The sequence below is a fragment of the Macrotis lagotis genome, chromosome 2 (assembly GCF_037893015.1).
Source record: "Macrotis lagotis isolate mMagLag1 chromosome 2, bilby.v1.9.chrom.fasta, whole genome shotgun sequence".
NCBI classification, from domain to species: Eukaryota; Metazoa; Chordata; class Mammalia; order Peramelemorphia; family Peramelidae; genus Macrotis; species Macrotis lagotis.
In genome coordinates, this window is record NC_133659.1 from 330,207,834 (window position 1) to 330,233,068 (window position 25,235).

Genomic DNA, 25,235 nt, shown 5'->3' on the forward strand with positions numbered 1-25,235 from the left:
AAAATGACACTTAGGAATCCTAGAATGTCAAGTCAAAGGAAACCTAAACAGAAATCCTAAGATTGTGGTTTTGGAGCTGAAGGGATCCCTCCCAACCTCTAGTCCCAAATCTCTAATTTCATAGTCGGAGAAACTGAGGCCCAGACAAGGAAGTGTCTCATGGGTCACTTCCTTCAGAGGCAGGATCTAAATCCTGGGCTTCAGCCTTTAATGTCAGTGCCCCTTTCTCTCCAATATTTTCTCCTCATTTTACAGATGAGGGATTTTGCCTGAGGCTGAGGAAGTTACTTATTCCTCCAAGGTCACTCAGGGTGATAATCCTAGTGATACTATATTCCTGCCCCTCTGAGAGAGTCCCTCTCTTCTTATTTCCATGACTCAAGAGGGGCAGGAAGGCATCTTTCATAATAAATACCTCATATAAGATTCTGCCCCCACCCATGCCCTTTTTCATACGCTGGCATCACCCAACCACATATAAGTCTATGGGGATGAAGGTTTGCAGTATCCTAGCCACCTAAGAACCCCTTTACAAATAGTACAAAGCTTATTATCCCATCTCACAGAGGGGAAAAATTGAGGCTCTAAAAAGTGGGAGGGGGGGTTGTGATGTTTTGTGTCTTCAGTCAATTAGGTGAAATTCTCTTTTATAAAATGGTCTCATGAACAGAGGAAGATAGCCATAAGGAGGAAGAAGAGGAGGAGGAGAAGAAGGAGGAGGGAGAAGAGGGGGAGGAGGAGGGGGAGGAGGAAAAGGAAGCAGGGTTGAAAACTAATTACTGCCCGTGTGACCTTGGACAAATCCCCTGACTTCCCTGAGCCTCAGTTTCCACATCTGTAAAATGAGGGGACTCGATGACCTCTGAGGTCCCTTCCAGCTCTGGATCCATGATCCTATAAGTAGAACTGTCTAAATGGACTGGAGTCACCTTGTGAAATAGTGAGATCCCCGATTCTTAGAGGAATTCAAGGAGAGACCAGTAAGTGACCTTATGCCAGATACTGCTACATGGGGTTGGAAGCTGGACTACATGACCTCTGAGGTCCCTTCCAACTTTAAGTCTATTATCCTGTGATGGTCCCCAAACACTTCTGGCTTATTCAGGGTTTGGGTCAAACTGTCTCCATCTCTCCCCCTCCCAAGGATTGGTTCAGATTCTGCCCCCACCCATGCCCTTTTTCTTACACTGGCATCACCCAAACACATTCTCTACACAGGGTCAATGTGAGATCCCAATTCAAACAATTGTACCTTCTTCAGTTTCTTAGAACTAAACCTCTCAGCCCCCAAATACAAGTTCCCCCCATTCCCCTCCCATTAGTCTCAAGGGATTGCCCTGGAGCCTAATAGGTCCTGGTTTCCCTTCTTTCTTTGTTGTGTTCCTTCCTCCTTTCTTCCTTCTATCTCTTTCTCCCTCCTCAACTGTTCTTTTTGTCTCCCTTTGTCCATCTCTCTCTCTTTGTCTATCTTTCCTGTCTCCCTGTCCTCTATCTCCTTTCTGTCTCTCTCTTTCTATGTGTGTGTCTCTGTCTCTCCATCTCTCTCTCTGTCTCTCTCTCTCTGTCTCTCTGTCTCTCTGTCTCTCTCTCTCTCTCTCTCTCTCTCTCTCTGTGTGTGTCTGTGTGTGTGTGTGTGTGTGTCTCTTCCTCTCCCTTTCTCTCTGTCTCTTTCGGTCTCTCTCTCTCTCTCTCTCTCTCTCTCTCTCTCTCTCTCTCTCTCTCCCCTCTCCCCACCCCAGTCGGGAGTAAGTTCCAGGTGGGAGCAGCCCTAGACGTGCAGAGAGGGGAACCTCTAGGTGAGTCACTTGTTGTTCTCAGAGACTGTAAACTAAACCCCAGCAAGATTAAAAACTTAGAACGGGTGAATCAGAGCCCAGGACGCCACCAGCGCCAGGCACGTCAAGGGAGGTGAGCAGCCCTCTCTCCCTCCACCCGCACCCACCCTGACGCCTTAGGCCCTCTTCGTCCCAGATGCTCACAGCTGTTCTGCTCTGAGAGCTGTTGCAGCTGCGGGCTCTGGGGAGGGCGTCTGGCTGTCTGATGCAATTACAGAGAAAGGACATCCCCTGGCTCGCCTTCAAGGATCAGGACCTTGACTTGGGGCTAGGTAGAGCCTCGGGAAGCCCAAAAGATAGACCAAAAGTGTGTGGGGAGGGTGAATTGTAGTGTGATCACTGAGGCCCAGGGATTAGTGACTTCCCCACCGGCTAACACACAAGGGAGCTAGGATTTGGCCTGGATCCTCTGCTTCGTATCCAAGCTCCATCACTCCCAGCACCCCATCTCCATACCTTCGCCCAGGATCCATAGCTCTTATCATCCAAGATACAGCTCCAGTGCCACCTCCTACTATTAGGCCTCTGCAGATTAAGTGGGACTGCTATGTAAAACACCTTGCAAACCTTGCCTAAATGCTAGCTAACTTTTGCTATTAACATCATCACCACCACCACATCACCACTCTGAGTCTCAGTTTCCTGATCTGCAAAATGGATCCTATAAGGTATATATCATGTCCCTCACAAGAGTTATTATGATGAAATTAAGAATTAGAACTATATTGCAAATGAGATTAATATTTGCTCTGCAAACCTTAAAACACTGTACCAGTGTTAACTATTGTCATAAGAAGAATGAGACGTTTAAATAAAACATGAGGTATTGTAGCATTGGTACTGGTTTATATACAACAGATACCAACTAAATGTTTACCGAGTGAGTGAATGAATGAATGATGTAGTGATCTGAATGCTACACTGGAAGTCAGGACTCCTGCCTCAGACTTATTAGCAGTGTATCCCGGGGCCAGTCATTTAACTTCTGTTTGTCTCAGTTTTGTCATCTGTAAAATGGGGTTAACAATGGCACCTACTTCCTTGGGTTGTGTGAATCAAATGAAACTCAAGAAGGGAAGGGAACCTTCCAATACCATATAAAAGTTAGCTACTATTATTAGTCTTATGATTACTACCATGAAAGAATGCTTTACCAGCAGGTTTGCTCACCTGCTTCCTCACCAGGCCCCAATGCCTCCTTTCCAGGTTAGAATGAATGAAATTGGTTTCAGGTAGCATCACCCCCCCCCACCGGCCCTCAGTTTCCTCCTTGGTAAAATAAGAAAGTCTGATTTGATGACCTCTGAGGTCTTCCCATAATAGCCAGGGGTCCCCATACAGGGGAGGGGATAAGGGAAGGACGGAGCACTCACACCTGGAAGCAGGGAAAGCTGCTGAGTGGGGGGGGGGGTAAGATCTGGTCTGGGGCCTACAAGTAAACAAAGGATCCAGCCACCAGGGAGAGTCTATTCCAAGCAGGAAGGATAAAAAACAGGAGCAAAGACAGAACATGGGAGAAGGCAGGAGGAGGAGAACAGTGATCAGTCCAATATGGTTGGAAACAGAGGGGCAATGATACAAGATAAAACTGGGAGGGATGGAGTGGAATATGACTGGGAGGGCCTTGAATGCCAAACTCAGGAGGCAGTGGGATGGTGGAGAGGACTTCAGCCTTGGCATCAGAATCATCACATCTAGTTTCCAATCTGACCTGGGATCCTTAGAATTTATATCAATATATCTATATATGTATAAATATACATGTGTGAACTTAAATGTGTAAATCTACATGCATTGACATACCCCCCTCCTTCCAGAACTATTGCCAATCACTTAATCAATCACCAATCATTTATAATAATAAAATATATAAAATACGATAATAAACAGCAGGCATTATGGTAAAAGATGTTGAGAATAAATATGAGCAGGGACAAGATCATTTATAATATGAAGGCACCGGCCAGTGCGGGGGTCTCAGGGAAGGTCTCCTGGCAGAAGTATTGCTGAGCTGGGGTCCTAATGGGCAGAAGTGAAGAAGACGGGCATCCTGGCATTCCCATCCATTAGGAACCTCCGGAAGGTTCGTGTGGAGTAGAAAGAAGGGAAGTTCAATGAGACTGAGAAAAGAGGCAGGGTTGGGTGGGGAAGGCTTTTAAACTCCAAGAGTGGCCTTGATGTTGTGGGATGGCAGCTTTGTAAACCGGAGAGGACAGAAGAGAGGTTGCATTGGGCAGGTAATTAAGAGGGCAAGGGCGAGAGTCTTGGGGCACAGGGGAGGAGAGCTTCAGGAGCTTACAACTCTGCAGAGAAGCAGAGCATCCTCCTAAGGGACCAGTCAAGGAAGGGGGTGGGTGTGTCTCAGAGCAGGACGCCGCCACCCCAAGGCTTTCAAAGGCGTCTAGCAGGGGGCCAGCTCCTTCCAGACTCTGGTGCCCAAGCCTCCTCTGCCAGGGCCCCTTCCAGGATTCCCCCAAATGGGTTCCCTCCCTTATCATGCAGACATTGCTCTGGGAAGTTGAGAGGATACAGGGACGGCCCAGATTCGAATCCTTCTTTATCTGCCATACGATGGCTGTGTGACCCTATGTGGAGTCACGTAACCTTCCAGAGAACCCTCTGAGATAACTCAGTTAGAGCTGAGGTGCCAGTTCCATTCGGGGATTTTTTAACTCTGATAAAAATCCCAGATTTTTCCCTTATCCTCCCTGCCCCTCCAAATTCCACTTAGCTGCATAAATAGGAGAGCTCTCCCAGGAAAAATATGAGCTCCTTGGAGTCAGAGACTTTTGTCACCACGAGTTTAATGTGGCCTCAGACACTTCCTGGCAGTGTGACCCTGGGCAAGTCACTTCACCCTGTTTGCCTCAGTTGGCTCCTAGCAGAGCAGAAAATGCCAAACCACTCAAGCGGCTACTGAGCAAACCCCAAATGGACTAGAGTTGGGCACGACTAAACAATAACATTTCTGAATGCCGGATGTCAATGAGTGCCGGAAGAGGAGTCTTCCCGACTCCAGGCAGAGCGTTCCATCCACTGCTCCCCCTTGCAAGCCTCAAAATGCTATTTACGGGCTAGATGCTCGGGATTCTCAGTACGATTGATATTGTCGTTATCATCATCATTATTATTAGCTCCAAGTCATACTATCAGTGCCTAAAAAAAATGGAATTTTCATCTAGACTCAGAAAGCGAAACTGCTAACCACCAGGATATGAACCCAGGACCCTTACTCTGACTTCTAGTGCTTTGTCCACCCCCCATGCTGCCCTGCTTCTCCATTTCCCACTATCCTCTTCTCGGTCGAAGGTACCTAGGGACCCGTTCAAACTAACACAATAGAATCACAGTATGTTTGAGCAAAACAGGATCTTAGTGACTATCCAGTCCAAGCTCTCCCTTGGACAAAAAGGGAAACTGAGGAAGAGAGATGCTTCACTGTGGAAAGAATATTGGACTTGGCTCACCCAGCCTCAGTTCCCTCCTTTGTATAATGGGGGTAAAATTCTTGAACTCTCCATTTCATAGTGTCCTTATGAGAACAGATGATTCAAAGTGTGCCAGTGGTGTTCCTGTGAAGACCCCCTGGGTTCCAGCAGTTAGCATAAACTACTGAACCCAGTTTTCTTTCCTTCTCATTATTGCACCCTACTCTCTCTCTCTCTCTCTCTCTCTCTCTCTCTCTGTCTGTTTCTTTCTCGCCCCTCTGCCTCCCAGCCCCCCCCCCCAAACAGGCCCAAACGAGGCCCTGGGGACTGAGAGGGAGACCAGAGAGATGGAGTAGGAAGGTCTGCTTGTCTCCAGGCCTGCTAGGAAGGCTAAGCCTCAGAGAGGGGAGAGTCTGGGGGACTGCTTCCTCTAGACATTTGACTCCCACATTCCTGACCATTCCCAAGGCGTCTCCTCATTCCTGGACTCCCAGCCAACATACCCGTCCATCCTCCTCCCTCCCCCCGTCCACCATCCTGCCCACAGAGAGAAACTCAGGCCAAGGACAGAGACAGAGAGGCCCAGTGGGAAAGGGAGAAGGGTCCCCAGCCTCCCCAGTGCGGAGGTGCAGCTACCCCAGACACACCCCGGGGAAAGGCAGCTGAGCCCAAGTGGGCTTCGGGGGAGCTGCCCAGCCCCAGTGAGGGAAGGGACCCATCCCCCTGCTTCCCCCTCCCCTCCCCTCCCCCCAGGGGGTCTGTGAGTCGGATAAACAGGAAGAGGCCACCCTCTCCTCCTCCTCCCCCCAACCTTTCACTGCTGGCAGATGAAGTCCTCGTGCTCTACAGACGCCCCGGGGGAAGGCGCTGCTGCTGTCCAGCCCCTGACCTCGCTGGCCGCATTTCCTGTCCCTTGGAACATGAGAGAAAGAAGGAAAAATGGGAAGAAGAGGGGTGGGAAGAGACTAGACTTGGAATCCATGATGGAACCGTGGTGGGGAGGAAAGGGGGTGCCCAAAAAGTGACCCACTGTGGGGCAGCCAGCTTCAAGCCCCAGCTGGAGAGGAGGAGGAGGAGTGAGGAGATGGAGAAAGAGACAGACAGACAATGTCCACTGATAAAGCACCCACTATGGGCCAGGCCCTGCCCTCCATGTTTTAACAAATATTGCCTCATTTGAATTTCACAACAATCCTAGGAGGTAGGTGCTATTTTTATTATTCCCCTTTTACAGTTGAGGAAACTGAGGCAGAGATTAAGTGACTTTCAAGGCTGGTCAGTATATCAAGCTAAATTTGAACTCAGGTCCATCTCCCTACCATTATCCTACTGGCTGTCTCAGGGTGATGGGGGCTGGGATGAAGAAGTAGGGGGAAGAGAGAAATGAAGAAGAACGAGGAGAACGGGAAATTGTTGGAGAAAGAGGGATGCAGTCAAGAATGGAGAAAAGAGGAGGGGATAAAGTGAGATGGAAATAGTGAAGAAAGAAGGGATGAGGGAAATAATAGGAAGGAAGATAATTCCTCGCCATTATTAAGATCAGAATGAGAACTAATGGAGAGAAGTAGGAAGAAAGAGATGGGGGAAGGGAGAAGAGAAAGGTGAGAAGAGAGAAGCATCCGTGGAGAGAGATTCCATGCTGGGAGCCCCAGACTACCTTCGAAGCAAAGCCAGCAGCCCACATTCCTTCCAGACACTCCAAGCTGTCGGTGCTACTGCTGGTGATGCTTGTCCTTCCTTCTCAAAGTAGACCATGACATCAGGGAGGTGATGCCTCGACAAGCATGGGAATTGGATTTGAGGGCCGAGGGCCGTGCTAGGTCACCAGTCTCACTTTCTCCCCCAGAACCATCTGGGTCCAGCGACCAGATATGGGTCAGAATGACTGGAGGTGCCCAGTTAGTGCTAAGAAACAAGCAAAGAAATGAATTAATAAATAAGCAAATAAATGAAAAGATTTATGTTGCATATATTTAAATGTGTGGAGAGAGGTGGGCCAGCAGCCTCCTTTTATAATGAGGAAACTGAGGCATAATTTGAAGCAGACCTGAAGGCAGGTAGAACTGAGTTCAAAACCCCAAAATGAAGAAGGCTAGAGACAGTGAGCATCAAGGGATGGGAGTTTTCAGACCCCATGGAGCAAATAGAGGTAACCTTGCATTAAAGATGTAAGCCAGAGCAGTTGGGTAGTGGAGAGGATAGAGCACCAGCCCTGCAGTCAGGAGGACCTGAGTTCAAACCTGGCCTCAGATACTTAATAACTACTTAGCTGTGTGACCTTGGACAAGCCACTTAACCCCATTGCCTTAAATAAATAAAAAAAATTTTTAAAAAGATGTAAGCCTCTACCATTGCATGTAGTTGGAAAAAATAAATAAATAAGATGTAAGCCCACTGCCCTTTCTCAGGGCACCCAAGTGAATTCTCTTGCTCCAGAGTGAGTCTGCCAAGGGGGGTTGAGATCAGGGCAATCCAGAGTATCAGATTTCCCCCACCCACCCTGCCTCGGACCCACCACCTATAAGACCATGTGGTCTGGCCTCTGCCTCGAGGCCCTTTATTTTTAAAATCCCTGTGGGTTCCCTCCCCAAACCAAAGACCACTATGGTAACCCTGGCCTTGGGCCCAGGAGACTGGGGTGGGGCATCCGGCCACACCACCCCATCCCTGGGGATGGCCCTGGGCCAGTGGAAGGGGCAGGGAGGCGCCTGGTCCCAGCCTCAGGCAGCTCAGCTGAGAGCCCTGGCATGGCCCTAGCATGGCAGAGAGAGAAAGGTATTAACCCTCCCCTACAACAATAAGAAAAATAGTCATTTTGGTGAGTTCTTAGCAAAGCATTTGACATCTATTGTCTCATTTGATCTTCACAACAACCCTTGGAGGTAGGTGTTATTATTCTACCCTTTATGCAGATGAAGAAACAACCAGGGCAGGCAGTTTACGGGCCTTGCCCAGGGTCACACAGCTGGATTTGAGGTTGGATTTGAACTCAGGTCTTCCTGACTCCAGCACAGGAATACAACATCCCTGCATTCTGTACCAGATCCCTCTCTTGACCAGCCTGTGTCCCTCACTTCACATATTAAAATGCGCCTGGCTAGAATCCCAGGATGTTATAGAATAAGGGGGCTCTAGAATAGAAAATGTTAGGAAACAGAACGGCAAGGCAGGGAAGAAGCAACAGCAGAACCCAGAAAGTCAGAGCTGGAAAGGTTCCGAGAACAGGGAAGGTCAGGGCTGGAGGAGTCTTAGAACAGGGGATGTCAGAGCTGGGAGGGGGCTTAGAACAGGGGGTGTCAGAGCTGGGAGGGGGCTTAGAACAGGGGATGTCAGGGCTGGAGGAGTCTTAGAACAGGGAAGGTCAGGGCTGGAGGGAGAGGGACCTTGGGGATTAGGTGATCCATTCCCTTCACTTAACAAGTGAAGAAACTGAGTTATGATTAAAGGAGCCTGTAAATCAAATCAGTTCATACATGCTAAGACCCCAGGCATGGGTGTATAAAGATGCCAACACCAGAGTTTCCACCCTCCCGGCTGCTGTGAGATTCAGATCTGAGCAGACCCAGTTTCAGAGCCTAGAAGACCTAGGGCTCATTCCTGCTTCTGACATATAAAATTTGAGTGACCTGGGCAAATCACAAACCCAAGGGTTCCTGTCTGGGCTCCCTGAACTTGTTTATCCAAAATATGAAGACATGATTAATGAATATTTCTAATTCAAAATTCATTGCCCTTGGGGCCTGGAACTGTCTGTTGCCTTTCCTTGTATCTCCAGGACTTAGGCTACTTGTGTTCTTCAGCTATTTCAGTTCTATCAGACTCTCTGTGAGCCCATCTGAGGGTTTTCGTGGCAAAGATTCTGGAGTAATTTGCCATTTTGTTCTCCAGCTCATTTTACAGATGAGGAAACTGAGGTAAACAGGATGAAGTGACTTGCCAGAGTCACACAACCAGTTAAGGCTAGCTAAAAGGAGTCTTCCTGACTCCAGGACCAGAGTTCTATCCACTGTGCCACCTAACTGTACCTTGACACAGCATGATGATGTTTATACTTCATTTTCAAAGGCCGTGACATCAGGGAGATGATGCCCTGATAAGCACATGAATTGGATTTGAGTGAGCACTGGTCCTGGGCTTGTCACCGGACTCACTTTCTCCTCCAGAGTCATCTGGGCCCAGTGGCTAGATAGGAATCTGGCCGACTGGAGAAGGCCCTGGATGTGAAGCAATCAAGGGTAAGTGCCTTGCCCAAGGTCACACAGTAAGGGTCTGAGGTCAGATTTGAACTCAGATGGTCCCAACTTCAGGGTCAGTACTCTGCTCACATCTCTATAGTAGGTGTTTAATACTTTGCCTACAGACTGCCATTACTCAGTGTATAAAATATTTTGCTTTATATTTTTAAAAGAATGTTACTCTGACAAAGGGCCCGTGGGCCTAAGAACTCTTCACAGATGCCTCTTTAAGACCTAAGTTACAAATATGGTGCTAAACTTCATTGGTGGAGCAAGTTTCCTCACCTGGAATTTCCCTCTACCAAAGAAATCCCCAAATCTGGTCCCCGTGACTCTTCCCCCTTCCGTGAGCACTCAGCGCAGTGAATAATCATTGCCTCCCGCAAATATCCAGACCTGCTCATACATGCACTTTTATTTTTAGGGGAGCAGAGGGGAATGATGCATATTTTTCTAGACACTGCTTATTCATGTGCAGGGATACTTGGGCTGCCACTCAAAAGGATGCTCCCTCAAAGGAGACCCAGTCAGGTCAATAGGCCAATGCCTTGGCCCATCACTGTGGGCCCACACAACCCTTCCCATGTCCACCTGGAAAAATGCAACGTCTTCAGCCTATCAAATACTTTTGACATTCTTTCTTTTTGGGAAGGGGGGGATGTTTGTGGGACAATGGGGTTAAATGACTTCTCCAAGGTCACACAGCCAATATCGCCAGATTTGAAATCAAGTCCTCCTGCCTCTAGGACCAGTACTCTACCCACCGCACCACCTAGCTGCCTCCTCCTTTTGACTTTCAAAAGTATTTCTCACCCTCCTTCCTTCCTCTGAGCCAACTGCAAAGGAGGCAGGGGAGTATGGGGCACCTTAGAGATACTGAGACCCAGAGAGGCCCAAGGTGAGTAAGGACACAGAGCAAATCAGTAGGAGAGTTCCTATTGGTTATTCTTGGAGATGTATCACCACAATCTCCAACCCCAAATATAACAACGGCCACAGTGACAATAAGCAACAGTTTATCAGAGCTGGTCCTTTGTTCCCCTTGTGTGGTGGGCCACAGAGATATAAGAGAACAGCAGCAGGAGAGTGGCCTAGATCACTTTTATCTCTACTCCATCAAAATAAGCAGATAAGAAGATAGATAGGTAGACAGACAGACAGACAGATGGCTGGACAGATATACAGACAAATAGAAAGATAGACAAACAGATAGATAGATAGATAGATAGATAGATAGATAGATAGATAGATAGATAGATAGATAGATAATAGACAGACAGATAGAAAGACAGACAGACAGGTAGATAGATAGACAGATAGATAGATAGATAGATAGATAGATAGATAGATAGATAGATAGATAGATAGATAGATAGATGATAGATAGATAGATAGATAATAGACAGACAGATAGACAGACAGACAGGTAGATAGATAGACAGATAGATAGACAGATAGATAGATAGATAGATAATAGACAGACAGATAGAAAGACAGACAGGTAGATAGATAGACAGATAGATAGACAGATAAATAGATAGATAGATAATAGACAGACAGATAGAAAGACAGACAGACAGGTAGATAGATAGACAGATAGATGATAGATACATAGACAGATAGATAAATAGATGATAGACAAACAGAAAGACAGACAGACAGATAGATAGATAGATAGATTAGAAGACAGGCAAACAGACAGATGGGCAGACATACAGATAGGTAGATTAAAAGACAGACAATTAAGCAGACAGATAGACACGTAGATAAAGTAGGTAGACTGACAGATAAAGGATCAACAATTACCAATCACAATAATAATTATAATATTTTATATGGTATTTTAAGTTTTCTAACTGAATTTCCCTAAAATTTCTGTGCTAGGTGACTGCTGGGTGTCACTACAGTGATTAGAGGACTAACCCTGGAGTCTGCAAGGCCCGAGTTCAAATTTGGCCTCAGGAACTTGATACTTTCTAGCTGTGCGACCTTGAATAAGTCATTTGACCCTATTGTCTCACGAAAAAAAATTCTCTACTAGGTTAACAATCAATGCCTACTGTGAGCCAGGTAATATGCCAAGTACAAAGGATGGGGGGGGCAAGGCAGCCCAAATAGTAGCATCTCCATTTTACGGATGAGCTGACTGGCCATTCTTCAGTCAGAATAAGCCTTCATATGAACAGCTTTGGCCCTGTCGCTCTGCTTAGAAATCGCCAACGATTTGCTACTGCCTGCCCAGTTATTCTATTTCCTTTGTCTAACATTCCAAGTCCTCCATCGTTGGGTCTTCTCTTCCATTACTCAGCTCCCACATTCTAGGGGGTGGCGAGAGGCTGCCTCCACCCTGGCATCAGAAAAACCCTGAGTTCAAATCCAGCCAGAGACACATCCTCCTCCTAGCTGGGTGACCCTGAGCAGGTTGCTTAAGTTCCAATATCCTCAGTCACCTCATCTGTCAAAGGGGGAATGACAGCAACTGCAGCCTCCCACGGTGGTTCTAAGGACAAAATGTGACCGTGTTTGTCAAGTCCTTGCCAACCTTTCAACACTGTATAAATATTAGCTATTATTATTGTGCTCTCCCAGGAACTAGGGCGGCCCCATGCCTTTGAGCAGGGCTTGTTCCTGGAATGTCTTCTTTGCCCCTCTTTACCTGGGGCACCCATTTTTCCCCCTTCTTTCTTGTAAAGACCAGACTTGTGATTTCATTTGATGTGGAGAACTCTCCCATGAGGAAACTCCTTTTCTTCAGCATTTTTTTTTGTTTTTTTGCAAGGCGATAGGGTTAAGTGGCTTGCTCAAGGCCACACACGGCTGGTAATTATTAAGTGTCTGAGGCCGGATTTGAACTCAGGCTCTCCTGACTCCAGGGCTGGTACTCTATCCACTGCACCACCTAGCCACCCTGAAACTCCCTTTCTTAATGTAGATGGACCCTTGAGCTGTGACTGTTTCTGTTTCAGAGAATTTTCTGGGGTACTAAGAGGTTGAGGTGAACTTCCCAGGTTCCCATGGGTCCCAGGGGCGGCTTTCTGACTTCAAGACCACTTCCCACTATGGCACTCTGCCCTCTCCCAAGTGAATGGGAGTTGTCTATCCTATTGCAAAGGCCTCTGGTGGGTCTCCCTGCTTTCACTCTCCAGTCCCATCTGTGCTTCATCGTTACCACGACCATGGTTCTAGATCTGGACAGTCCCTCTTCCCAAAAGTCTTCAATGGCTCTCTGTGGGCTCCATGGACATAAAGGCCATTTGGTGCCATTCTACTTTTCCAGATTTATCTCCCCAGGCGACATCTCTTCATTCACTGAATGAACTGCTCTCTATGGCTTGGTTCACACAACTCCCTGTATGGGAATGCCCTCCTTCCCCTCTTTGGCTGTTGGAATCCCTCCCTATCCTTTAACAGCCAGATGAAATGCAGTGTCCTCCAGGAAGCCAGATCAGTAAAGCTCTTTTCCCTCAGACCTAACACATTGCACATACCTTCCTAATGCACCTCATGGAAAGACTTGGGGCTGGAGTCAGGAAAACCCAAGTTCAAATGCAGCCTCAGTCACTCACTAGCCATATGACCTTGGACAAGTCACTTAACCTCGGTTTGCTTTAATCCACTGCAGAAGGAAATGGCAAATCACACCAGGGTCTCTGCCAAGAAACCCTCCCTGACAATGTCATGAGGAGTCAGACAGGACAGTCATGAACAATAACAATGTACTGTGGATTCAAGTGGATAGAGAACCAGCAATGATGTTAGGAGATCCGGGGGTTCGAGTCCCCCTTCTGGTGAACACACTGACTCCGGGCAAATGGCTTCAGCTCTCAGCATTCCTACACCCATGAAATCAGAGTACCAGTCTTCCCCAGTCCCACCTCTCACCCCAAGAAATGGAAAGTGTGACAGAGGGTTTTGGTGCCTTATCTCCTTTAGGAGCTCTTAGAAAGCAGAGACCCCGGTATCTTATCACAGTTTCTGAACTCCCAGGATCTAATCCCATTCTCTGACAATTGTTGACTGGATAAATGAGAAAAAGAGATAATATTCAAACTCCAAGCTTCTCCTTCCAGTGCCAGCTTTCATTTCCCAAGGTTAGTTCTTGTACTTCATTATCAAAGATGACCAAAATGTTATCACTATGCTTGAGACAAATGGCAGTGGGTTCGACTATGCCTGATCAGATCAGTAAGAGCTCGGAATGTTCTACCACAGGTCGGGCACAACCAGTCCATGTGGACACCTGGGATGTTTACTCTAAACTTATGGATCTCACATTTCTTTTTGAGTTACTTCCATTCTGCCTTGCTCATAGAGCACACTACCCTCTCTGATGAGGGCATGCCATTCTGGCCAGTCCTGTGCCCCTGATGCACATTCAATTCTAAGTTCTTAAGAGAGACCTTCAGGGTGTCCCTGTATTACTTCTTCTGACCCTCTTGTGAGCCCTTGCCCTGTGTGAGTTTTTCAAGAATGACTCAATGAAATGGACTCAAAACTAGTCTCTAGCCTCTGAGTTCATCACCCTTTCCATTAGGGAAGAGACCTGGTCTTATCTCACCTTTGCATCTCCCCCAGGAGGATCCCTGTCCTCAAAGTTTGTTAGGCTAAAGAGCTTCCAAGAACCACCTTAGACCAGAGCTGTTGGAGCCCCTTTCTCTAAGATCGATGAAATGCTTTTTAACAGTCCCCCAGAGCAAGGTGTCCAACCTGATCTCCAAGAGAGGGAAGCTCAACCAAGGTTGGAGCAGGGTTCCAGTAGCCTGGGCTTCCCCTGCCCCAGCCACTGACTCCCCCAAAAAGATGACTGAAAACTACATGTGAAAATAAACACAGGGCAGGCAGGGACCTTGGACATGTCAGTTGATGGCTAAGTAAACAAAATGGCCCTGGCAAGGTCTCTAACTTCAGTGTCAGAGACCTTGAGAAGGGCCCAGCCCCCCCTCCATGCTGTGCCTGAGTCTTTCCCAGACCAACACACACACACACACACACACACACACACACACACACACACACACACACACACACACTCATCACCGATACTGCCCTTCCTCTGGGAGCATCAAGTCTGCTTAACCCCTTCAGACCGGGACTGGGAAGAGGCTCTCACAGCTATCTTCAAGTTGGAGATGACCATAGAAATGATCCTCTCTAACCTTGTCATTTGACAGATGAAGAAATTGAGGTCCAGGGAGATAGACATTTCACACCAGAAGAAAGTAGCCAAGCCAGAATTCCAACAGAGTCCCTCTGACCCCAAAATCTAGACTGCTTTTCACTGAGGTATTTTTGATTCTTTTACCAGGAGATTACAAACTCCCTTAGGGAAGGGACTTTGTTTTGAGCTTTGTGAAGAAGAAATGAAACAAAGGATTCCCTCAGGAAAATGTGGAATGTAAAATATGTGTGTATACACACACACACACACACACATATACACACATGTATATATACATATATTTATATATATTTGGGATGATCATCTGCCTCAATTTACCTTTTATAGACAGGAATTTGACCATTGTCTTGATATGTCCCCTGTTTCAGTGGAAGACGAGGAAAGCTTCCAGCATCTTAAGTGGATCTCCCATTAGTGAACTTAACAAGAGAACGTGAACAATTTTCATAAATAATGGTGGGATGTGGATGAGTGAAAACAATCATCTCATTGGAGTATCTTCCTCAACATCAAGAGCAGAGTTCTGTATGCAGAACTTTGGGGTCAATGAACTGGGAGATACCGGCAAAGGACCACCCAGCATGGTATTCCCATATCAAAGAAGCTGCTGGGTTCTAAAGGGAAGCAGAATTGCAGTAGGTCAAAAGAAGTCTGAGATGCACAAATTTAGAGCCATCTCTATTCCAAATGTTCATGTGGACTATTTGTGACCAATCTTCCACACTGGTGTTGGTCTGGTCAGCCACAGTGGACACCCTGTACCTTGGCCCCAATATCATGATGTCATTGGTCCTCTTTGAGAACAAAGGACAACAACCATAACCATAAGAGGTCTCAAACATCTTTGTTGAATGAATGAATGTGAGTGAATAAATGCATCTCTGGGGTGCTTGTCCAAGTCAGCATTCTAAGTCTGATTCATGGGAATCAGGATGATCTGATAATGTCTGTGATGATATCTCTATCTTCTCCAGGCTATTAGCATCTTATCTAGATGTTAATAGCCTGAAGAAGACACAGGGGAGTGCAACATCTTCAAATACCTGAAATAGCACATGGAAAGAAGGGTTAAAATTGTTCTGGTTAGTCCAGAGGCACAAAGAGAAGGACAGGAGGCAGTTAAAGCAGGCAGATGTCAGTTGGCCAGAGGGCAAATCAGAACTAACCAACAATGGAATTGGACAGCTTCTTCGAGGAGTGAAAGATGCCCGAAAATAGTGGTCTGTTTGTTGGTGATCCAAGACAATAAGCAGAAGAGTTCAGGGGTACCAGAGGCACAAAGGGGGTGGGGACCAGGCTCCTCTAAATCATTCCTAAAGCCTTATCACAGAGTGGGCTCATAGTAGGAGCTTAATCAATGGAATACCTTTCCCTTCCCCTCTAAGGGGGTTCCATCTCAGAATTGCTATGGGTCTGACAGGAAACCACACAACCCAAGAGGGCTGGTTTAGTGGCCAATTAATGAAGTATTTATCAAATGCTTCCTGTGTGACAGACATTTGGAGATCCAAACCTAAAAGTCAGCTCTCAGGGGGCTTGTACCCCAGTGGTTCAGCACAGAGGATTTGCTCTCAGTAAAGGAAGGAGAGAGATATGGTCTCTGATATTGGGGAGTTTGCACTCTCCTTAAGGGCCACCAGATTATTGATTCTGAGGCTATAAACTGGAGACTGACACACACACACAAATACACACACACACAAACACAGATGCACATATAAACACACACACACATAAATACAGATGCACATACAAACACACACATGCATCCACCACCCTTCACTGGATGGGGCTGCTAAAGGGAAAGCTGAGGGAAGAAGTTCTATGGGATTCCAAAGAAGGGGTAGATCTTTGTGAGTTGGGGGAGCCCTTGGACTACTTGAACCCTCCCTCTGAGATTACCTAACCACTTCCTACAGAATATTTTGTAAAGGCCTACTTAAAGCCACCAGTGGCACCATAGTGCACCAGACAGGAAGATCTGAGCTCAAATCCAATCTCACACACTAGCTGTGTGACCCTGGGCAAGTCACTTCATCCTGTTTGCCTCAGTTTCCTCACCTGTTAAATGAACTGGAGAAGGAAATGGCCAACCACTGTAGTACCTCGGCCAAGAAAACTCACATGAAGAGTTGGACTCAACCAAATTGAATGACCTTTTTTCCTACTTCCTTTTATAACTCCAGGGGTTACCACATAGTAGTACATAATAAAAGTTTGCTGACTGACTGTGACTGAACACTCACTCTTACTAAATGGCAAACCTTGCAATGGTTGTGCTTCCTCCAAGTGTGGAAGAGGATAAAGATATTCTCTGACCTCTTCCATGTCTCTCACTCGCACCCTGTTAAGAGTTAGGACCTTATGGAGAAAGAATGTAAGACCATCAGGTGGATAGGAAGGAGGGCGGCGTGCAGAGACTGTCAGAGCTGGGCAGGGAGCCTTAGAATAGAGGTAGACACCCTGACTAGGGAGGATCCTCTTGGTTGACCTTGACTGAAGTCCCTAGAGAGAAAAGATGGTAGAAAGTCAAAGACAGAAAGGACCAGAGAAAGATCCCTTAGTCCTTTGGCTCATTTGACAAAAGAGAACATTCAGTGCTTCCCTTACAAATCTGCAGAATTCCCAGAGGTCATCTTAACCCACCCCTTCCTGAAGCATGGATTCCCAGGACAAGAAGCTCCCACCTTGACTTCAACCTCCTTTTCCATTATTTTTATTGCATGCGACTTTGCTTTATATGCTGTATGGTCCCACCAAGCTGTCCGCCACACTGTTCCTCAGAGAGTGCATCCTATTTCTCAATGCCACATTTTCCTACCTCCACACCTTAGCACAGGCTGGGCCCTAAGCTAAGCATTCCTTCTGATTTTCCACCTTGTTGTTCTTTCATGATGACTCCTCATGACCTCATTTGAGGTCTTCTTGGTGGTACTTTGTCATTTTCTTCTTTAACTAATTTTAAAGATGTGGAAACTGAGGCCAGAGCGGGGAAGTGACTTGCCCAGGATCACACTAGTAAATGTCTGAGGCTGGATTTGAACTCAGGTCTTCCTGACTACAAGTCTAGCCTTCTAGCTAGAAAAGGGGCCACAGGATCATACAGATGAAAGTCCAGGATTGGAGACTGAGCATTGGTCAAACAGAGAGGAGGAGTGTCATAAAAACCTAGAGAGAAAAAAAGAATCAAAGAGAAGATGGCAGCAGTGACTGACAAGTGCTAAAAACTGCAGAAAGGTCAGAAAGGATAAAGATGGAGAAAAAGCGATTAGACTTAATCCCTCTTGCCTGTTTTATGTGATTTCTACCCATCTGCTTTTTTGGCACATTGGGTTGGGAAGTGCCCACCTTCCAGGGCCCATGCCCAACAGAGGGGGCAGACCCAAGTCAAGGTCAGAGAGGGAGCCTCTCTGTCTTCTTGTCCCCGGTCCCAGGGACCCCTTCGGTACTCTGACTGGGCCCCTGGCTCTCCGCCCACCTCCCTATCACCGCCTGACAGGCCCAGACTGGACAGAATGACCCATTGTTCCCTAGCCCCAACACTCTTCCTGTCCCCTCTGAGGGCTAGCCAAGAACAAAGGGCAAGGGAGTCCAGCCCAGAGTCAAGGACCCCTCCTCACAGAAGTACCTCCTCCTACCAGCCCCAAGCCCCAGGCCCCAGAATAGCTATCTGAAAGCCAACTCAGCAAGAAATCCAGACCTCCGGAGCCTCAGAGTCACTCCTACTGAATCCTGTGACTCCTGCTTCCCCCCCACCCAAGTCAAACCACAACTGCCCTCCCTGCCAAGTGCCCCCCAGTTCTGTTCACTGGGAGCCACTGCCTGCCTGATAAGACTGTAAGCAGGGAGAGAGGGCAACCAATTCAGTTCCTTTCCCCATCCCCAAGTCAAATGAGAATCACTGAGCCATAAAGGGTCAGAGCTAGGAAGGACCTCAAGACATAGAATGTCAGAACTGGGAAGACCCTTAAAAGACATAGAATGACAGAGGTGAGAGAGACTTTAGAACAGGGGATGTCAGTGTGGGGAGGACCCTCGGCACATAGAATGTCACGGTTAGGAAGGGCTTCAAGACAAAGAATGTCAGAGATGAAAGAGACCTTAGAACATGGAATGTCAGAGTAGAGAAGACCCATAGAACAGGGAATGTTAGAGTAGGGAGGACTCTTAGAACATGGAATGTCAGTTAAGAAGGATCTCAGGACACAGAATGTCAGAAATGGGATATGGAACCAGATGGTCTTTAAAACACAGAATGTCAGGACTAGGAAGGACCTCAAGACATAGAACGTCAGAGCTGGAGGGACCTTAGAACAGATCCGAGTTAGGAAAGATGTCAGTGATCATCCTTCCCAAGCCCTTCTTTTGGGGGTAGAATGACTGAACCCCAGAAAGGAAGGTTTTTGCCCAGCTCACCTTGGACAGAGCCAGGACGAGGCTCCCCGGCCCGCTTAGGAGCCCAGGAATTCCGTGTATTCTACCACCCTGGTGCCTTTCTTAGCTAGTCCTGCTGCACAGGAAGACAATAGCTAAATGAAAGAATCCCTGCCCCCCCTTCTCCCTCCCCCCACAATTACCACTTCCCTGGAATCACAAAGTATAGTCTGACACTGATGAAACCAGACTTTGGATGGGGGGGCAGTCTGAGCAAAAGCTTCCCAGTCAGCCTTCCCCGCTGCCTGGAAGGCCGGGGACACTTCCGCTCTCTGACAGCTGTTCCTGCTCCAATGGGTGTCTCTTGCAGAAGTACAAGCGTCCCTCACCATGAATGTTTACTGCTGGCGCCCACTCTGTCCCCCTCCCCCAGCTCACACTCACACTCCATCTCTCACACTCCAGGACGTGCTTTTTCCTCTCCTCACAAACCCTTGTAAAGTCATCCATCTCCTCCTTCCCTGGGCCTCTCATTGTATCATTCACCGTCTCTGTGAATTCAGCCCAGACCTTCGACTGAGTCTCAGTTTCCTGGTTTGTAAAGTTTTTTTGTAAAGGTATTTATAAGAACAGGAGCCATTCCCTAGTAGAGGAATGGTAAAAGAATATGGACAGGCAGTTTTTAAAGGAAAAAAATCCAATCTCTCAACAGGCAGATGGAGGGGACAGTGAAGAATGCTCCAAAACATTAACCATTAAAGAAATATAAATTAAAGCAATTTTGAGGCTGGCAAAGATGGTAAAAAAGAAAAATTGTATTTGTTGCAAGGACTGTAAGAAAACAGGCACATTTAATGTAGATAGTCTGGAAAGCTAAGTTAGAACTATAGGCATATCACATTTTATTATTTTTGTTTTATTGCTTTTCCCAGATACTGTGGGGGTTTATTGGGTTTTGTTTGGCTGTTTGTTTTTAACAAATTGAAGGTTTTGGCAACCCTGTGTCTAGCAAGTCCATTGGCAACATTTTCCACCTCAGGTCTCAGTTGGGTAATTCTCACAACATCTCAAACTTTTTCATTATTCTTTTATCCATTTTTCCAATCCATGCACGTGGGGTCACTATGTAATTGTTTTGGGGTTTCAGGAATTGCACCCATGTAAGACAGTGAGCTTAATCATTGTTCTGGCTGCTCCACCAACCATCCACTCCCAGTCTCTCTCCTTCTCCTTGAGCTCTGAGTCATACCAACACTGAAATTAGGCCAAATAATAACTCTGCAATGGCCTCCGAGTAGTCAAGTGAAAGGAAGCGCCCATCTATGTAGCAAACTTCACTGTTGTCTCATTTTAAGAACTGCCACGGCCCCTCTAATCTTCATTAACTGAGCACTCTGATTGCCATCAACATCAAAGCAAGATCCTCCAAAAGCGAAAAGATTACAACTTGCTAAAAGCTTAAAGGATGATTAGCATTTTTTAACAATATAGTATTTTAAATTAAGATATGTACATTGCTTTTTAAGCCATCATACATTTTCACACTTAATAGACTACATTATGATGTAAACATCATTTTTATGTTCTCTGGGAAACCAAGAAATTAATGTGAATTGCTTTAGTGAAATTTTCCCTTTATTGCTGTGGTCTGTCTCTGTGATTTGCCTATAGGTCCAAAACATCAGGGAGATGGGAAATGGAATATCACATATGAAAAATAGCTAGTAATTCATTGTGGTTGAATCACAGAATACATGGGATAAGCCTGGAATCCTAGTCTGGACACCAGGACCTCTGACATCCCATCTACTTTTTGGGTTTTTTTGTTTTGTTTTGTTTTTCATTTCACCACAAGAAGGGAAGAGATTTATGCAGGACTTTGAAGGACAGAAGAGATTTTGAAACACTGAGAAGGGCATTCCAGGCTCACCTTTCCTTCATAAGGAGATACTCACTAAGCCCTTCAAAAACTGGTAGTTATCTCAGATCCAGTCAAACCTATATATGATTCCCACTCATGCCGAGAAGATAGTCAATGTTTCATATAGTGGATTAAGATGTTGGCTCATGGGCGGCTAGGTGGCGCAGGGGATAAAGCACTAGCCCTGGAGTCAGGAGTACCTGGGTTCAAATCCAGTTTCAGACACTTCATAGTTACCTAGCTGTGTGACCTTGGGCAAGCCACTTAACCCCATTTGCCTTGCAAAAAAAAAAAAAAGATTTTGCCTCTTGTTTTGCCCAACTATATGTCAATAAATCTGACTATCTAAGTGAAATGGATGAATATTTACAAAAATTCAAATTGCTCAGATTCCAGAAGAAGAAAAAAATACTTAACCCCATTTTAGAAAAAAAAAAATTGAACAAGCCATCAATGAATTCCTTAAGAAAAAGTGTTCAGGGCCGGATGGGTTTACAAATGAACATTTAAAGAACAATTAATTCCAATATTATATAAACTATTTGGAAAAATAGGAGGAGTCTTGCAAAATTCCTTTTATGACACAAATATGGTGCTTATACCTAAACCAGGAAGAACCAAAATTAGGAAAGAAAATTATAGATCAATTTCCCTAATGAATGTAAAATTGATGCAAAAAATTAAGGAAAATATTTACAAACTGATCACAGCAATTTCTCACCAGGATAATACACTATGACTAGATAGAATCTATAGAGGAATGCAGTTAGTTCAGTATTAGGAAAACAATCAGTATGACCGACCATATTAATAACAAAAATCACATGATTATCTCAAGGGATGCTGAAATAACTTTTGACACAATACAGCACCCATTCCTATTTAAAAAAAATAGAGATCATAAGAAGAAATGGAGTTTTCCTTAAAATGATAAGTGGGATCTATCAAAAACCAACAGCAAGCATTACATCTAATGGAGAGGAACTAGAAGCATTTCCAATAAGATCAAGGGTTAAACAAGGATGCGCGCCATCACCACTATTACTCAATATTGTACTAGAGACGTTAGTGTTAGTGATAAGAGAAGAAAATAGTGTTGGTTTTGTTGAGGCCATGGGTTCAAATCCTGTTTCTGATGTTATTTGTGAACTTGGGCAAGTCATTTCTCTGAGCCTATTTCCTAGAGTGTAAAATAAAAGGGGGGCTAAGTGGTCTCTTTCAGCTCTGGCTCTAGCTTCTGATGACAGTTCCTTCACCAGCTTTTCTCAAGGCAGGCTACAAGTCCTGCCTCCTAAACAGAGAATGTCCCAATGTTCTCCTAACCACACTTCCCCTTTATTACATATGCCCCAAAAAGGACAAATGCTTCATTTTTTCAAGACTTAGTAGCATCTTCCCCACCAGAGCTACAGAGTTCAGGTAAAAACCAAGTCAACTAGCAACCCCCCATGCGTGAAGAGGGCAACGCTATTCCCCCTGCCCTGCCCCATGAAATCATAATAATAAATCCATCATCCATTTACTGAACATCCCCTGGGTGTCTGTCCCCTCCCCAAGTTCCCAGTGGCTTTGGGCACTACAGAAGAAGATTCCATCCTGCCCCAGAGAATTGAACAATGTGATGGCAGAGACAGGAAGCAATACCGAATTCTAAAACAATAGCAGCCAGGATAGAAAACAAAACCGCTGAGTACAATCATCTGATGTTAGAACTATAACTGGCCTTGGAGAATGGTCTGTCACGCCTGGGAGGGGCCACCTCAGAACAAAGGATGTCAGTCCTGAGAAGAACCTTAGAAAACAGAATATAAGAGCAAGGGGGCCATTGAATGTCCGCGCTTCCATTGTCAGAGTCTTTAAATAAATAGTTTTTAAATAAATAAAGAGCTGGGAGGGACTTTAGAATAGGCAGTGTCAATGATGAACTAGATCTTAATGCAAATAAGATCAGAGCTAGAAAAGACCTTAGAATAGAAGTACTGGAGTTGAGAACCTTAGAACCTGAAATGACCCAGCTGGGTAGAACAGGACCGCAGAACAGGAGATGTCAGAGCTGAAAGAGAACCTAGAACATAGACTATCAGAGCAGGGAGGGGATGTCAGGGCTAGCAAGGGGCATTAGAACAGGGAATGTCAGAGCATGGAGGAAACCTTAGAACAGGCAATGTCAAGGCAGGGAGGGCCTTTCAGAAGATGGGATGTCAAAGTTAGGAGGGGCCTGAGAATTTGGGGTATCAGAGCTGGGAGGGACCTTAAAGCCTGGGCAATCCAACCTGTTCAGTGATGTAATTACAGAGTCTAAAAGTTGTGGCCATTGCAAAAAGAGGACACAAGGTGGAGTGTCCTTCTGTGACTTTCTGAGGCTTCCCTCCTCCTCCCTTCCCTCTCCCTCTCCTACTTCCCTTTCCCAACAATTTTCCTCTCAGCCCTTTCCAGGGTGGAGGTGGAGAGGGACTGAGCCAGTCCAGCAGCTGACTTCATGTGGGTATGATGGGGCAAGGGCAGGCCTTCTATCAATGGCTTCTGTTGGCTAACATTGGCCAGAGATAAGAAACTTTTAGTGGACTAGATGGGGGATGGACAACCGAGCATGGAGGCCAATGGCTGGACCAACAGACAGACTGGTGAGGAAACCAATTGGCAAGGAGAGGGTCTAGTGGACCTGTGTGGCTGAACAGATGAACAGACTGATGGATGGAGACACAAGCTGTGAAAAGCAAGATAGATATCTAGATGCACAGTCTGAGCAGAGGGAATAGCTGGACAGAGAGATGGAGGTACACGCTATCAGGTGAGCTGACAGACCAACAGAAAGAACAGGTCATATCATGATAGAGGAAGGGGATAGGCGTGGAAGAGGCAGGCCTTCTATTTTTAATTGGAGACCAGATCTGTTTCCACATGGGCAACCATCAGGGTAATGGGTTGAACACTACCCCTGTGAAAAGGGTGATGCCATCCTCTCCATCCCCCATGTCATTCTCCAAGCCCTAAATCCCTCTCTGTTCTCAATTCATCTAAGACATGAAAGCCAGCTAACCAGGGGAGCCTATGACCATAACCTGAAGGGATTCCCCCTACTTCCCTGGAGAGAGAAAGAGATGGGAGGGGGGAGAGCAGGCAGCCCTTGCCCCAAGATAGTCTCCCCCTGCCCCCATCTGGAAGGGATTCGTTCTGCATTCTGCAGCTCAACTGTGCAGCCCACACTTAACCCTTGAATTGCATCCACACTGCTGATGATGATCTAACTGGTCTGGTTTCATTCTAACCCTGTCCAATTAGACTAGCTGGAAGAGGACCATTAGTAAGACAGGTTGGACCTGACAAAATCCCTTCTACCTCCTCCAGAAGGACAAACTGAGGCATAAAAATCTAGAGAAAAGTCATCTGGAGATGCCACCCCACAAGTATTTTACATAACTGGTACTAAAAATACAAAAGAAGGAAGGAAGGAAGGAAGGAAGGAAGGAAGGAAGGAAGGAAGGAAGGGAGGGAGGGAGGGAGGGAAGGAGACGGGGAGGGAGGAAAGATGAAAGGAGGGAAAGAAAGAAAAAGAGAAAAGAAATAATTCTTTCCTTGAAAGTGTTTATATTCTAATAAGGGAATTCAGTCTATATAGGGGAGCAGTGCCCAGGAAGGGGCACTTTAGAGGAGTGTTGAAAGGGCCCATTAGGGAGAAAAAAATGATACCTACCCCCCACACACAAAAACACATAGTTTGATCAGAGTTTCACAACTGGGGGTGGGGAAATAAAGAAGGTAGGAGAATGAAGGGTAGTTAGCAAAACAAAATCCAAAATGTTGAAGAGTGGGATTGGGGGGGAATAGAACTAGAGATGATGCAAACATGGCCTGAACCTACCTCAAATGGTGAGGGTGGAGCAATTACCATTTGGGACATCAAGATCCCATGGCAGAAGTTCAGGAGATAAGAGCAAGGCAAATGGTGAGAAGATAGTCTGGAGTGAGGAGGAAAGCATCAATCGTTGGAACTAGCAACGAGCGGGGAGCCTTCCACTTCATCCTGCCCCGCTCTGTCCCCAACCATGGTCTTCCCTTATAATAAAAGAAAAAACCAAAACCCAATTTGGTCAAACTAGCTGAATGTCATTTGGTATATTTAGTATTCCTCTCCCAGAAGCCCCCAGCTCTTCGACGAAGGGTGATCCTCTGCTGTTTCCTTCCTCCCTCCCTCTGCTCATCGCCTCTGCTTCTCTGGTCTTCATATTCTTGCTTACTTCTGTATTGTTTCTGGGGTAATAT

The 25,235-nt window shown here is 46.2% G+C and overlaps 1 protein-coding gene and 1 long non-coding RNA gene across 3 annotated transcripts in view; one reads left to right on the top strand and one right to left on the bottom strand.

Annotated features, from left to right (window-relative positions):
* CDC42EP1 (CDC42 effector protein 1) overlaps positions 1–25,235 on the top strand; it is a 56,478-nt gene that overhangs the window by 19,375 nt on the left and 11,868 nt on the right. The window lies entirely within an intron of this gene.
* LOC141515372 (uncharacterized) overlaps positions 1–25,235 on the bottom strand; it is a 39,148-nt gene that overhangs the window by 11,992 nt on the left and 1,921 nt on the right. For both annotated transcript variants that reach the window (XR_012476315.1, XR_012476314.1), the window contains exon 2: positions 6,921–7,168. This is a non-coding gene — a long non-coding RNA (uncharacterized LOC141515372). The remainder of the gene's footprint in view (positions 1–6,920; positions 7,169–25,235) is intronic.